This window comes from Mesoplodon bidens, assembly GCF_964165515.1.
Source record: "Mesoplodon bidens genome assembly, contig: HAP1_SCAFFOLD_42, whole genome shotgun sequence".
NCBI lineage: Eukaryota > Metazoa > Chordata > Mammalia > Artiodactyla > Ziphiidae > Mesoplodon > Mesoplodon bidens.
In genome coordinates this window covers 32,669-46,684 of record NW_027671544.1, presented here as the reverse complement: position 1 = coordinate 46,684, position 14,016 = coordinate 32,669, and positions in this window count along the sequence as shown.

Genomic DNA, 14,016 nt, shown 5'->3' with positions numbered 1-14,016 from the left:
AAAAAAACACATACACCCTTTTGCCCAACTGCATCATTTTAGAAATTCTGCAGCTTTTCATATGCTTTAAATGTGAGTACAATCTACCTTTTGAAAACTGTTTCCTGCAATTCTGCCTCTCATTCAGATCCTCTTCGTTGCCTTACCTGAATATATTTTTGGACGTTGGTTATCATTTATATCTTTGCAGGTCTTTGAATTATCTGCTTCTGACCTACAATTTGCAACTCGCTTTTTTTGTGAGCTGGCCGCCAAACCATTGTATTGTTTCAGGCCCTATTCTGGTTCTGAGGAGGCAGGCTGAGCCTTTGGTTAATTCTTGTTCCTAATGGGAAATTAGAGTGGCATGTGCCTGTCCAAACAACTAAGACTTGTCTCTAAATTTTTCTCATCCTTCCGCTTCTTCCTCTGGACAAATTCCAAACTGTGTGCAAGAGGATGTTGACGGTGCTGATATCCCCAAGTGAGGAGATTCTTAGGAAAGATGCTGGAGGGGTGAACCCGAGCACCAGGAGATGAGGAGATGAGGTGCCTTTTCCAAACTCTTTCCGATCAAATGGTGTACCATCCTCTAGGTGTGGCAGGCATGTTTTAGCTGTAGGAAGGGTCCCGTGCATGTAAGGAGAACACCAGGGATTTTTCCAAATCAGTGTCTCCCTGAACCCCAAAGTGGGGAATTTTAAAGCTACGGCTACACGTATGTCCATTAAGGGCCTTGGGAAATAGGCAGAGCCCAAACTTTAGATGATTGAAATCTTCAGGGTCAGAAGTGCTCACCATCGGCCTTGCTTAGGTTACATTTTATCTGTCATTGATAGATGATGTCAATAAAAATATCGATTCTTTTTCAGATTATTTCCCCTTATAGGTGATTGCAAAATATTCAGTGTAGTTCCCTGTGCTATACAGTAGTTCCTTGTTGATGATCTATTTTATACATAGCAGTGTGTATGTGTTAATCCCAAACTGTTAATTTATCCCTTCTCCTACCTTTCCGCTTTGGTAATAATAAATTGTAAGATTTTATACTTCTCAGAAATGGGGGAACTGAAAGAGAGGTATCATTTTCAATGGAAAAGCATTCAAAACAAGATTGAAGCTTCAACCAAGAGTATTCAATGTACATCCATGGAAATAAATCACTTCATTTCTCTAATGTTGACCTGAAAAATAAGACAGACGTGTTCACAGAACTTGCTTATAGGAAAGTGATGGAAATATCAAATGTAAGTCTTAGAAACATCTTATTTTACCCGAGCATTATACACTGCTCTATGTTAACTACAGTTTGGCTCACACATCTGTTCATTGAAGTTACGATGTTCTCAATTTCTGTTTCTGATCCTCCAGAGTGGACCCCAACAGGAGTCCCCGTGCCCAGTGTCATTGCAGCCAATAGATCAAGACTGAGTTTGGTTCAGAAGCAAAGGAAACATTATTTTGAAAACAGAATGGAGAGGTGAGAGTGTGCACTCCCCCACGGACTGTGGGCAGGGCTGCTGTGTAGGGATCCCGGCAGCGTCAGTGGGAGGGAGCAGATGGAGCTCTCGAGGGCTGGGTTGGCTGCAGCTCAGGCTCTATGCCACGGAGTCTGCATGGGACCCTGCTAGCTGAGGTGTCGACTCATCCATTCTGTTCTAGGAAATCGGGTCTGAAGTGCCAGGTGTGGGACCTCTGCATGCGGAGCCCTCGGAGCATGTGACATTAGACAAAGCATAAAGGAAAAACAGGTTAGACTTTATTTTATTGCCCAGATTCTCTTTTTATCTCCCAGGAATTTTTAATGAACGTTGCCAGAGACAAACACTTCCTCTGCTTTTTTTCTGTTCCACATTCTTGGGGTGTTGAGGGTGCAGACCCCTCTTTTGTAACTGCTTCATGCTATGGTGGGAGCCCTGATACCTGCGGGGAGGGGCAAAACGTCTCCCCACCAGCCTCCAGGTGAGGTTGATTGTCCCAATGCCTCCTGCCTCATTTCTCGTCTGCCTGAGCAGCAGCATTGGAAGTGTTATAGATTCTAATGATCTTTAAGGGTCCAGGAAAGAGATGTGCAGAGATACTGAGGTGGCAGGTTTCACCCCACACCACATTTGTTCGGCGACCTTAGGAAGATGGTTTTTGCCAGCCTAGATGCTCTGACCAGTAGTCTGTGCTTTCTTTAATTAGGTCCCTGAATTAATGTACAAACAGCACCATGTGTCAGAGCCCTGCCCGCGCAACTCCCAGACAGTCCAGTGTCAGTGGTGATCCAGGACTATGACGTCCACTGAGTCAACGGCCTTTAGAATTAGCCAGCAGTCCAGCCAGTCATATTGGCCACCATCACCGTGTTGTCTGTAGGGTTTTCTATGGTGAAAGCGTGATATACGTTTCCCCCGCCAAGCTTATTAGCTCCCCTCTGGGTGCAGGAAGTCCTGCAAGCAGTAGTCTGCTCTTTCGGGGCACAGTCTTGTTGTTTTCTGAGAGAAACTCCAGGTCAAGTGATGGTCACACAAGTCACCTTGGGGGCCCGTTGCCCCTGTTTGTCTCTCTGGAGGTTGGAGTTGGAGGACCTCCTCACTCGAGGTCAGTGTGTCCACAAAGAGACCCCTGCAACTTCAGGGCATGATGGGTGGTAAGGATCACCATGAGGGGTCCTTTTCCCTTAGGAGCGAGCTGGCCTTGTGGGCTGCTGATTTTCAGCTTTTTAGATACCCCAGTATCCTGGCCTGATAGGTCGGTGGCAAAGCCCTTGGTGACCATAGTTTATCATACCTGAAGGGCATTCTTGTGTTGCTCCATTTCAAGTGTCCCAGTTTTTGCACTAACGCTCCAAGGGTGATTAACCTTTGACCGGGTATGTAAAGATCAAAGGGTTTAGCTAAATTAGGGTGTTCCTGGGAAATGGTCTGAATTGACTGCTCTTTCCATTCTTGAGAGGCTGCTTTTGGATTCTACTCAAAAGGATCATCATCTTTTCGTGTCAGTGTTTCATGTAGAGACCCAGGTATTAGACTGTAGTTAGGGATCCAGATGCAGAAAACCTTGGCCTCCCCAGGAACCCCTAAGCTGTCTTCTAGTTTTAGAAGAGGTAAGGCTGCAAATGGCGTCTTCCCTATCCTGGGATGCGTTTCTCTGAATATCTGTGAGAATGAAGCCCAGGCATGTCACCTGAGCCTGGGATATTTGAGCCTTTTTCTTGGACACCTTCTATCCTTTATTGGCTAGGTAGTTCAGAGGCGTCTTTAGTAGGCCTGGCGATCAGAATGTCCTCTGCATATTGAAGGAGGGTTCCCTTTTACAGAGGTAGAACTTTTAGGTCTTTAGAGGACATTTCCCCAATGATGGTGTGGGGATTTTTGAACCATTGGGGCAGGATGGCCCAGCATTATTGCTTTTGTTGCATGTTGTGTCCTGCCACTCACAAGCCAAAAATTCTTGTGACTCTGAGATGAATGGAATACAGAAGAAGGCATCATTGAAGTCTAATACAGAATGCCATGGCCTGGTGGATGGTAGAATGACCAGCAGGTTGTAGGAAATAGGAGCTACTGGATATATATCCTCGGTGGCTTCACTGACTGTCCTGATATCCTTTACCAGGTCTCCAGCAGCCCATGGGGCTCTCGTGGTCAGGACAATCCCAGGATATGGAGCTCACCTTGGCTGCACCGCCCACCACACAGCCCATGGGGCTCTCGTGGCCAAGTCCCTCCCAGGTTATGGAGCTCACTTGTGCAACTACCCAGCAGCCCATGGGGCTCTCATAGTCAGGCCCTTCCCAGGATACGGAACTCCCCTCGGCAGGTACCCCAGCAGGGCTGGACACACAGGATCTGTGCACATAGCCCACCTTGCAGAGAACCCCCAGCTCAACTGTCACTCACAGCTGACACAGAACACCTCAGAGCAGGACTTGAACTAACAAACAGCAGCTCTGACAGGTCTGTGACCCTGGCTATCACTCTGTGCAGCCTCTCTCTGGCTGGTCTTCCAGACACTTCCACTGCAGCCAGGGCACCAGGCCTCTGTCTCCACCCACCATCACTACTCTCCCTGACTCCTGGGTTCTTCTCATTAGGATAGGGTCTTCTTGAAGTTGTTTTCCACTCATGGAACAGATAAAATGGTAAGAAAACAAGCCGCAGCTGCAGCCCCTTGTCTATCCTAACTCTAAAGAGCACACACCTGTTCCTTGGGCGTGGCCCGTTTAGCAAGGTTAATTTTCTGCAACTGTGAGCCCCTGAGGGATGAGGATTGGCTGATTTGGGCAGCCTGACACTGCCTGCCAGCCCTCCCCAGGTGTGCCTGGTTGAGGTCAATATAAACACCTCTCCAGTCAGCAAGAGACCCTGTAGCTGTGCCTGATGCCATATTCTCTGCCCTGTCAGCAGTGTCGGGGCTGGGGTGGTGGGAGGAAGTGAGGGGTCGTGGCTTTTTGGGTGGCCCAGTGTGAGTGGGGCACTGCTGGTCTTTCTGCAGGAGTTGCCATGCTGCCACCTGCTAAAGAAGAGGATGTGTCACCCATACCTGCCGCTGGAAATTCTCCCCAGGCAGAGGTGAGGAAGTAAAAAAGCAGTGGGGGCCGTGGCAGGAGGGGTATCTCAGGCAGGAAAATGGAAAGCTTCCAGAAGAGCATCTGGGACCAGGAGCATCCTGGCTGGCCTGCAGGCACCAAGTCAGCCTGCGTGCTGTCGCTGGTGTGGCTCCACAGCCCTTCCTCTAGGCTTGCAAGTGCTTGTACATATTCAGGTGTTTTACCTGGAAAGGGTGGGAAGAGTTTAGCTACAGCAGGACTGGGGCACAGCTCACATTTACTCACAGACGCCTCGACACAGTCCCCCAGCTTTGCAATGAGGATGCTCCTTGTGGGGGGGAGCACTGCTGACTGCATGGGAGACGATTTCCCACCTCTGACCAACTTAAGAATTTTTTACCACAGGAGCAAGTGCCCTGATATGATTTTCCTCTGTATAAATGGTGGGTTCGGTTTTTCTCTTTTTCTTTTTTTCTTTTTGTTTCAAGGTAGATTTTATTTATTCCTATTTTTTTTTAATTTGGTGATATAAACATGGAAATAATGCATTAATATAAAGACGTCTATGTGAAGGGAAAAACTATTTTTCTGTTTTATTTTATTAAATGTTATTTATTTATTTTTAATTTTTTAAAATTTATTTATTACTTTTATACAGCAGGTTCTTTTTGGATATCTATTTTATACATATAAGTGTGCACATGTGAATCCCCGTCTCCCAATTCATCCCACCACCACCCTTACATGGTGTTCCCCCCTTGGTGTCCATATGTTTGTTCTCTACATCTGGGTCTCTATCTCTGCCCTGCAAACCGGTTCATCTGTACCATTTTTCTAGGTTCCACATATATGCATTAATATACAATATTGTTTTTTCTCTTTCTGACTTACTTCACTCTGTATGACAGTCTCTAGATCCATCAAGGTCTCTACAAATGACCCAATTTCATTCCTTTGTATGGCTGAGTAATATTCCATTGTATATATGTACCACATCTTTATCCATTCGTCTGTCTGTGGGCACTTAGGTTGCTTTCATTACCTGGCTATTGTAAATAGTGCTGCAATGAACATTGTGGTGAATGTGTCTTTTTGATTTATGGTTTTCTCTGGGTATATGCCCAGCAGTGGGATTGCTGGATTATATGGTAATTCAATTTTTACTTTTTTAAGGAACCTCCACACTGTTCCCCATAAAGTCTGTATCAATTTACATTCCCAACAATAGTGGAAGAATGTTCCTTTTCTCCACACCTGCTCCAGCATTTGTTGTTTCTAGATTTTCTGATGATACCCATTCTAACAGGTGTGACGTGACACCTCATTGTACTTTCCAGTTCCATTTCTCTAATAATTAGTGATGTTGAGCAGATTTTCATGTGCATACTGGCCATCTCTATGTCTTCTTGGAAGAAATGTCTATTTAGATCTTCTTCCATTTTTGTATTGGGTTTTTTTGTTTTATTAATATTGAGCTGCATGAGCTGTTTATATATATTGGAGATTAATCATTTGTCCATTGATTCGTTTGCAAATATTTTCTGCCATTCTGAGGGCTGTCTTTTCATCTTGTTTGTAGTTTCCATTGCTTTGCAAAAGATTTATGTTTCATTACCTCCCATCTGTTTAGTTTTCTTTTTTATTTCATTACTATAGGAGGTGGATCAAAAAAGATCTTGCTGTGATTTACGTCAGAGTATCCTTCGTAAGTTTTCCTCTCAGAGTTTTATAGTATCCGGTCTTACATTATGGTCTCTAATCCATTTTGAATATATTTTTATGTATGGTGTTGGGGAGTGTTCTAATTTCATTCTTTTACATGTAGCTGTCCATATTTCCCAGCACCAATGATTGAAGAGACTCTCTTATATCCATTGTATTGTCTTGCCTCCTTTGTCATAGATTAGTTGACCATAGGTGTGTAGGTTTATCCATGTGCTTTCTTTTTTTTTTCCTTTTACACGTTTATTGGTGTATAATTGCTTTACAATGGAGTGTTCATTTCTGCTGTATAAAGAAGTGAATCAGCTATACATATACAAATATCACCAGATACCCTCCCTCTTGCATCTCCCTCCCACACCCCTATCCCACCCCTTTATGTGGTCACAAAGCACCGAGCTGATCTCCCTGTTCTATGTGGCTGCTTCCCAGTAGCTATCGGTGTTACATTTGGTAATGTATTTATGTCCATGCCACTCTCTAACTTCGTCCCAGCTTACGCATCCCCCTTCTGGTGTCCTCAAGTCCTTTCTCTATGTCTGTGTCCTTAATACTGGCCTGCCACTAGGTTTTTCAAAATCTTGTTTTTTCTTCATTAGGTTCCGTATATCTCTGTTAACATACAGTATTTGTTTTTCCCTTTCTGACTTACTTCACTGTGTAGGACAGATTCTATGTCCATCCACCTCAGTACAAATAACTCAGTTTTGCTTCTTGTTATGGCTGTGTAATATTCCATTGTATATATGTACCAGATCTTCTTTATCCATTCATCTGTCGATGGATACTTAGGTTGCTTCCGTATCCTGGCTATTGTAAATAGAGCTGCAATGAACATTTTTGTACAAAACTCTTTTAGAATTATGGTTTTCGCAAGGCAAATGCCCAGTAGTTGCATTGTTGTGTCGTGTGGTAATTCTAATGTTAGTTATTTAAAGGAACCTCTGAAATGTTCTCCCTAGTGTCCATATCAATTTACATTCCCACCCACAGTGCAAGTGTGTTCCCTTTTCTCCAATAAAGACCTCTCCAGCATTTATTGTTTTGTAGATTATTTTGATGATTGCCACTCTGACTGCTGTGAGGTGATACCTCATGGTAGTTTTGATTTGCATTTCTCTAATGATTAGTGATGTTCAGCATCCTTTCATGTGTTTCTTGGTAATCTGTATATCTTCCTTGGAGAAATGTCTATATAGGTCTTCTGCCCGTTTTTGGATTGGGTTGTTTGTTTTTGTGATATTGAGCTACATGAGGTGCTTGTAAAATTTGGAGATTAATCCTTTGTCAATTGCTTCATTTGAAAATATTTTCTCCCATTCTGAGGGTTGTTTTTGCATCTTGTTTATGTTTTCCTGTACTGTGTAAAAGCTTTTAAGTTTCATTAGGTCCCATTTGTTAATTTCTGGTTTTATTTCCATTTCTCTAGGAGGTGGGTCAAAAAGGATATTGCTGTGATTTATGTCATAGAGTGTTCTGCCTATGGTTTCCTCTAAGTGTTTTATAGTGTCTGGTCTTATATTTAGATCTCTAATCCATTTAGAGTTTATTTTTGTGTATGGTGTTATGGAGTGTTCTAATTTCATTCTTTTATGTGTAGGGGTTCAGTTTTCCCAGCACCAATTACTGAAGAGACCGTCTTTTCTCCATTGTATATCCTTAGCTCCTTTGTCATAGATGAGATAGCAATAGGTATGTAGGTTTATCTCTGGGCTTTCTGTCCTGTTCCATTGATCTGTGTTTATGCCAATCTACATACACTTGATTCCATTATGGAGCCATATAAATACATAGGTTTCAAGATTATTACCAGTCAGATATATTCCTCTTCAGTGAATAGGGTGTTTTGTGTCCAGTTCATTGAGAAAGGAGTAGGTCTTGTCTATTACATATTTGGTATATGGAATGGGATCTGTGCTAATTTCAAACTCTGCTTTTACACATCACCCCACGTCACCTTTCCCCTTAAGGAGGAATAAGTGTGTTTTCTAAATGTGTAACTCTGTTCACTTTTGAAATTCAGTTCATGGGTAGCCCTGTTTACATTCCCTCTATAAGTGATATATTACAAAAAGTTTCTTTTTTCTTTGTGGCTCATTTCACTTAGCATCATTGTACCTAAAGCCACTCATTATGCTGCTATTGGCCTTATGACAGTGATTTTATGTCTCAGTGACATTCCATTGTATATAAGTACCACAACATCTATATACATTTTTTTTCATTTCCTGGGATATTTAAAGTGTACCAAAGTCGAGGTTCTTGTAAACAGAGCAGCCCTAAACTTTGGGCTGGCTGTGTGTTGTGGAATTTTAGTTTTCCCAAAATACACGCCCATGAGTGGAAGTGAGTTATGCTCTGTAGCTCTGTTTTAGAAAACAACATACTGTTCTCCAGAGAGACTGTTGGCAATTTACATCCTGTCCATCGGCGTAGTCAGGCTCCTTTTTCTCCATGGCCTGTCCTGCATTTGTGGTTTTTACACTATTTGCTGATGGCCCATTTGACTGGAGGTAAGGGACACTTCTATGTAGTGTGGATTTGCAATGCCTGATGGCTTGCTTGGCCAAAAAGGGCGTATGCATTTTTTCCCGAATATATTCAAGAAAATACACATACACCCTTTTCGGCCAAGGGCAACATTGTCGAAGTTCTGTCGCTTTTCATGTGCTTTAAAGATGACTCCAATCTACCTCTTGAAATCTGTTTCCTTCAATTCTGCATTGCATTCAAATACTCTTCACTGCCTTACCTCAATATATTTCTGGATGATAGTTGTCCTTTATAACTCTGAAAGTTTGTGAATTGCTGTGCCCCTGATTTCCATTTTTCAACTCGCCTATTTGTGAGCTGGCTGCAACACTGCAGGATGGCTTTAGGCCCTAGTCTGGTTCCGGGGCTTCAGGCTGAGCCTCTGGTTAATTCTTCTTCCTGATGGGAAACTAGAGTGACATGTGCCCATCCAAACACCTACAGTTAATCTCTCATTTGTTTCTCCTCTTCCTGTTCATCCTCTGCACAATTTGCAAATTGTGCATAACAGGAGGGTAAAGGCGCTGATACTCCAAGTGGGGAGATTTTTACTAATGCAGATGGAATGGCGAAGCCGAGAATGACAAAAGGAAAAATGAGGTACCTTTTAGAAAACTTTCCCAATTACACAGTGTACCATCCAGTGGGTTTCCTATGCATGCTTTAACTGCAGGAAGACTCCCTTAAACCTGGAGAGTTGGGACCACTAGAATGGGTAGCACACAGTATTTTTCAAAGTGGTGTTACTTTGCTCACACAACCTCAGCAATCTTGTCAGCCCCAAGTGTCCAGTCTTATGTCTCATCCAGCTGTGGGTGTAAAGGTGGACAAACCAGGTTGCATCACAGGCCCTGAACGTAATTCTTAAGACTTTCTCTCTGTTTCGCTGTTTTTGCATTTTGCTTTTGAAATTTATTTTTATAAGGGTGTTAGGTGAATTTCAGTGCTGTGTTCATGCTGTTATACACACACATGATTCCTTTATGGAGACATGAGAATACATATGTTTTAAAATTCTTGGAGTCAGATATATTCATCTGCAGTGACTCGGGGGTGTTGAGTCCAGTTCATTGTGTCGGGAGTAGGTCATGTCTATTACATACTTGGTTTATGTAACGGTATCTGTGCTAATTTAAAACCGTGGTTTTATGCATCACCCCACCTCACCTTTCCCCTTAAGCAGGCAGAATATTGTTTGCTAAATGTGTGACTCTGTTGTGTATGTAATTCTGTTCATTCGTAGCCAAGTGTACATTCCCACTATGAGTGATAACTTATGATAAGATTCATTACTCTGTTATCTTTCCTAATTCAGTTCATGTGAAGCCATAGTTACAGGACCTTCATAAGTGATATATTATGATAAGTTTCTTTTTCTGTGTGACTTATTTCACTTATAATCATCGTACCTGAATCCACTCATTTTGCTGCTACTGGTCTTATGACATTGATTTCCTGGCTGAGGGATATTCCATCGTACGTAAGTACCACAATTTCTTGAACCATTTTTGTCTTTCCTGGGATATTTAATGTGTACCCAAGTTGAGGTTATTGTAAGCAGTGCAGCCCGAAATTTTTGGGTGGCTCTGTCTTATTGATTTTCAGTTTTCCCAAGGTATATTCCCTAGATTGGAAGTGCCCTTGGCTCTGTAGCTCTGTTGTTTACTTGTTTTAGGGAACACAATGCAATCCTCCTGAGAGGCAGTTGGCAATTTACATCCCGTCAATCAGCATAACAACGCTCCCTGTTCTCCAGGGCCTGTCTTGCCTTTCTGGTTTTTACAAATTTTGCGGATGTCCCTTTTGATCAGAGGGAATTGATACTTCTGTGTAGTGCAGATTTGCATTGTCCCCTTGCTTGCTTGGCCAAAAAGGGTGTATGCGTTTTCTCCTGAATATATTCAGGAGAAAGTGCATATGCCCATTTTGGCCAAGTGCATCATTGTCGACGTTGTGCCCCTCTTCCTGTGCTTTAAAGGTGATTCCAACGTACCTCTTTAAATCTGTTTCGTGCTATTCTGCCTCTCTTTCAAGTCTGCCTCGATGTCTTCCCTCAACAGATTTTTGGATTATAGTTGTCCTTTATTACTCTGCCAGTTTGTGAATTGCAGTGCCCCTGAGCTGCATTTGTCAACTCGTTTTTGTGAGCTGACCGCAAGTCTAAAATTTTGCTTCGGGACCTCTACTGGTTCCCGGCAGGTGGCTGAGTCTTTGGTTAATTATTCTTCCTGCCAGGCAATTAGAGTGACATGTTCACGTCCAAATGCCTAACAGCAACTCTCTCATTGGTTCTCGCTCTTCCCTTTCATAGTCTGCCAAATTGGCAACATGTGCGAACCAGGAGTTTAAAGGGCCTGTCTCTCCATGTTGGCAGATTGATAGTAAAGCAGTTGGAAAGTCAAAACGGAGCACCAGGAGAGGGACTATTACTTGAGTTTTAGAAATCTTTTGTATTCACAGTGTGTCCATGATCTAGGGTTCCCATACATGTTATAGCTGTAGTAATATTCCCTTCAACCTGGAGAGTTTGGACCCATGGAATGGGTGCCACGCATTATTGCTTTCAAGGGTCTGCATTTGCTCACCCAATCTCACCAATCCTCTCATTCACAAGTGTACAGCCTTATGCCACATCCAGCTGTCGTTGTAGATAGGGTCATTACAGCTTTCATTAGAAACCCTGAAGGAATTGCAAAGAATTTCCCTGTTTTTTTTTTGGTTTTGTCTTTGAAATTCATTTTTATAGTTCGTTTGAGCTGATTCTCACTGCCATGTTTATTGTAGTCTAGACACACTTGATTCCCTTACGGAGACATATCAAGACATAGGTTTTAAGATTCTTACTAGTCAGTTTTATTCCTCTGCGGGAAATACGGGGTATTGAGTCCCTTTCACTGAGGATGGTGTAGGTCTTCTCTGTTCCATAGTTGGTTTTGGGAATTGTACCTGTGCTTATATCACACTCTGGTTTTATGCATCACACCACCTCTCCTTCCCCCTTAGGCAAGCAAAAGAGTGTTTTCTAAATGTGAGACTCCCTTCTCTTTCCTAACTCAGTTCATGTGTAGCCATGTTTACAGGATCTTCATAAGTGATATCTTATGATAAGTTTCTTTTTCTGTGTGACTTACTTCACTTAAAATCATCGTACCTGAATCCAATAATTTAGGTGCTACTGGCCTTATGACATTGATTTCATGGCTGAGGGATATTCCATTGTACGTAAGTACCACAATTTCTTGAACCATTTTTGTCTTTCCTGGGATATTTATGGTGTACCCAAGTTGAGGTTCTTGTAAGCAGTGCAGCCCTAAATTTTGGGGTGGTTCTGTCTTATTGATTTTCACATTTCCCAAGGTATTTTCCCTAGACTGCAAGTGCCCTTGGCTCTGTAGCTCTGTTGTTTACTTCTTTTAGGGAACACAGTGCACTCCTCCATAGAGGCATTTGGCAATTTACATCCCGCCCATCAGCCTAACAAGGCTCCCTGTTCTCCAGGGCCTGTCTTGCCTTTCTGGTTTTCACACATTTTGCGGATATCACTTTGACCAGTGGGAAGTGTTACTACTTTGTAGTGCACATTTGCATTGCCCACTTGCTTGCTTGGCCAAAAAGGGTGTATGAGATTTTTCATGAATAAATTCTGGAGAAAAGTTATACACCCATCTTGGACAAGTGCATCATTGTCGAAGTTGTGCCCCTCTTCCTGTGCTTTAAAGGCAATTCGAACGTACCTGTTGAAATCAGTTTCCTGCTATTCTGCCTCGCTTTCAAGTCTGGCTCATTGCCTTCCCTCAACAGATTTTTGGACGACAGTTGTCCTTTACTACTCTGCCAGTTTGTGAATTGCTGTGCCCTTGAGCTCCGTTTTTCAACTCGTTTTTTGTGAGCTGAATTCAACTCCAAAATTTTGGTTCAGGACCTCTACTGTTCCCTGGTGGGTGGCTGAGATTTTGGTAAATTCTTATTCCTGCCGGGCTATTAGAGTGACCTGTGCCCATCCAAATGCCTAACAGCTACTCTCTCATTGGTTATCCCTCTTCCCTTTCATCCTCTGCCAAATTGGCAACATGTGCGAACCAGGAGGTTAAGGGGCCTCTCTCTCCAAGTTGGTAGATTGGTAGTAAAGCAGTTGGAAAGTCAAACCAGAGCACCAGGAGAGGGACTATTCGTTGAGTTTTAGAAACCTTTTGTATTCACAGTGTGTCCATTCTCTAGGGTTTCTGTACATGTTATGGCTGTAGTAATATTCCCTTCAACCTGGAGAGTTGGGACCCATCGAATGGGTGCCACACATTATTGCTTTAAAGGGTCTGCATTTGCTCACCCAATCTCAGCAATCCTCACAGTCCCAAGTGTCCAGGCTTATGCCACATCCAGCTGTCATTGTTGATAGGGTCATTTTATGTTTCATCAGAGACCCGGAAGGAACTGTAAAGAATTTCCATGTTCTTTTGTTTTGTTTTTGAAATTCCATTTTATAGTGGGTTTGAGGTCATTCTCACTGCCATGTTTATGCCAGTCTAGACACACTTGATTCCCTTAAGGAGACATATCAATACATAGGTTATAAGATTCTTAATAGTAAGATATATTCCTCTGTGGGGAATATGGGGTGTTGAGTCACTTTCACTGAGGAAGGTGTAGGTCTTGTCTATACCGTTTTTGGTTTTAGGAACGGTTCCTGTACTAATATCAAACTCTGGTTTTATGCATCACCCCACCTCTCCTTCCCCCTTAAGCAGGCATAAGAGTGTTTTCTAAAAGTGAGACTCTCTTCCCTTTCCTAACGCAGATCATTTGTAGCCATGTTTACATTACCTTCATAAGTGATATCTTATGATAAGTTTATTTTTCTGTGTGCCTTATTTCACTTAGAATCATCGTACCTGAATCCACTCATTTTGCTTCTACTGGCCTTATGACATTGATTTCATGGCTGAGGGATATTCCGTCTTACGAAAGTACCACAATTTCTTGAACCATTTTTGTCTTTCCTCGGATATTTAAGGTGTACCCAAGTTGAGGTTCTTGGAAGCAGTGCAGCCCTATATTTCGGGGTGGCTCTGTCTTATTGATTTTCAGTTTTTCCAAGGTATATTCCCTAGACTGGAAGTGACCCTGGCTCTGTAGCTCTGTTGTTTACTTGTTTTAGGGAAAACAATGCACTCCTCTAGAGAGGCCTTTTGCCATTTACATCCCACCCATCAGCATAACAAGGCTCCCTGTTCTTCAGGGCCTGTCTT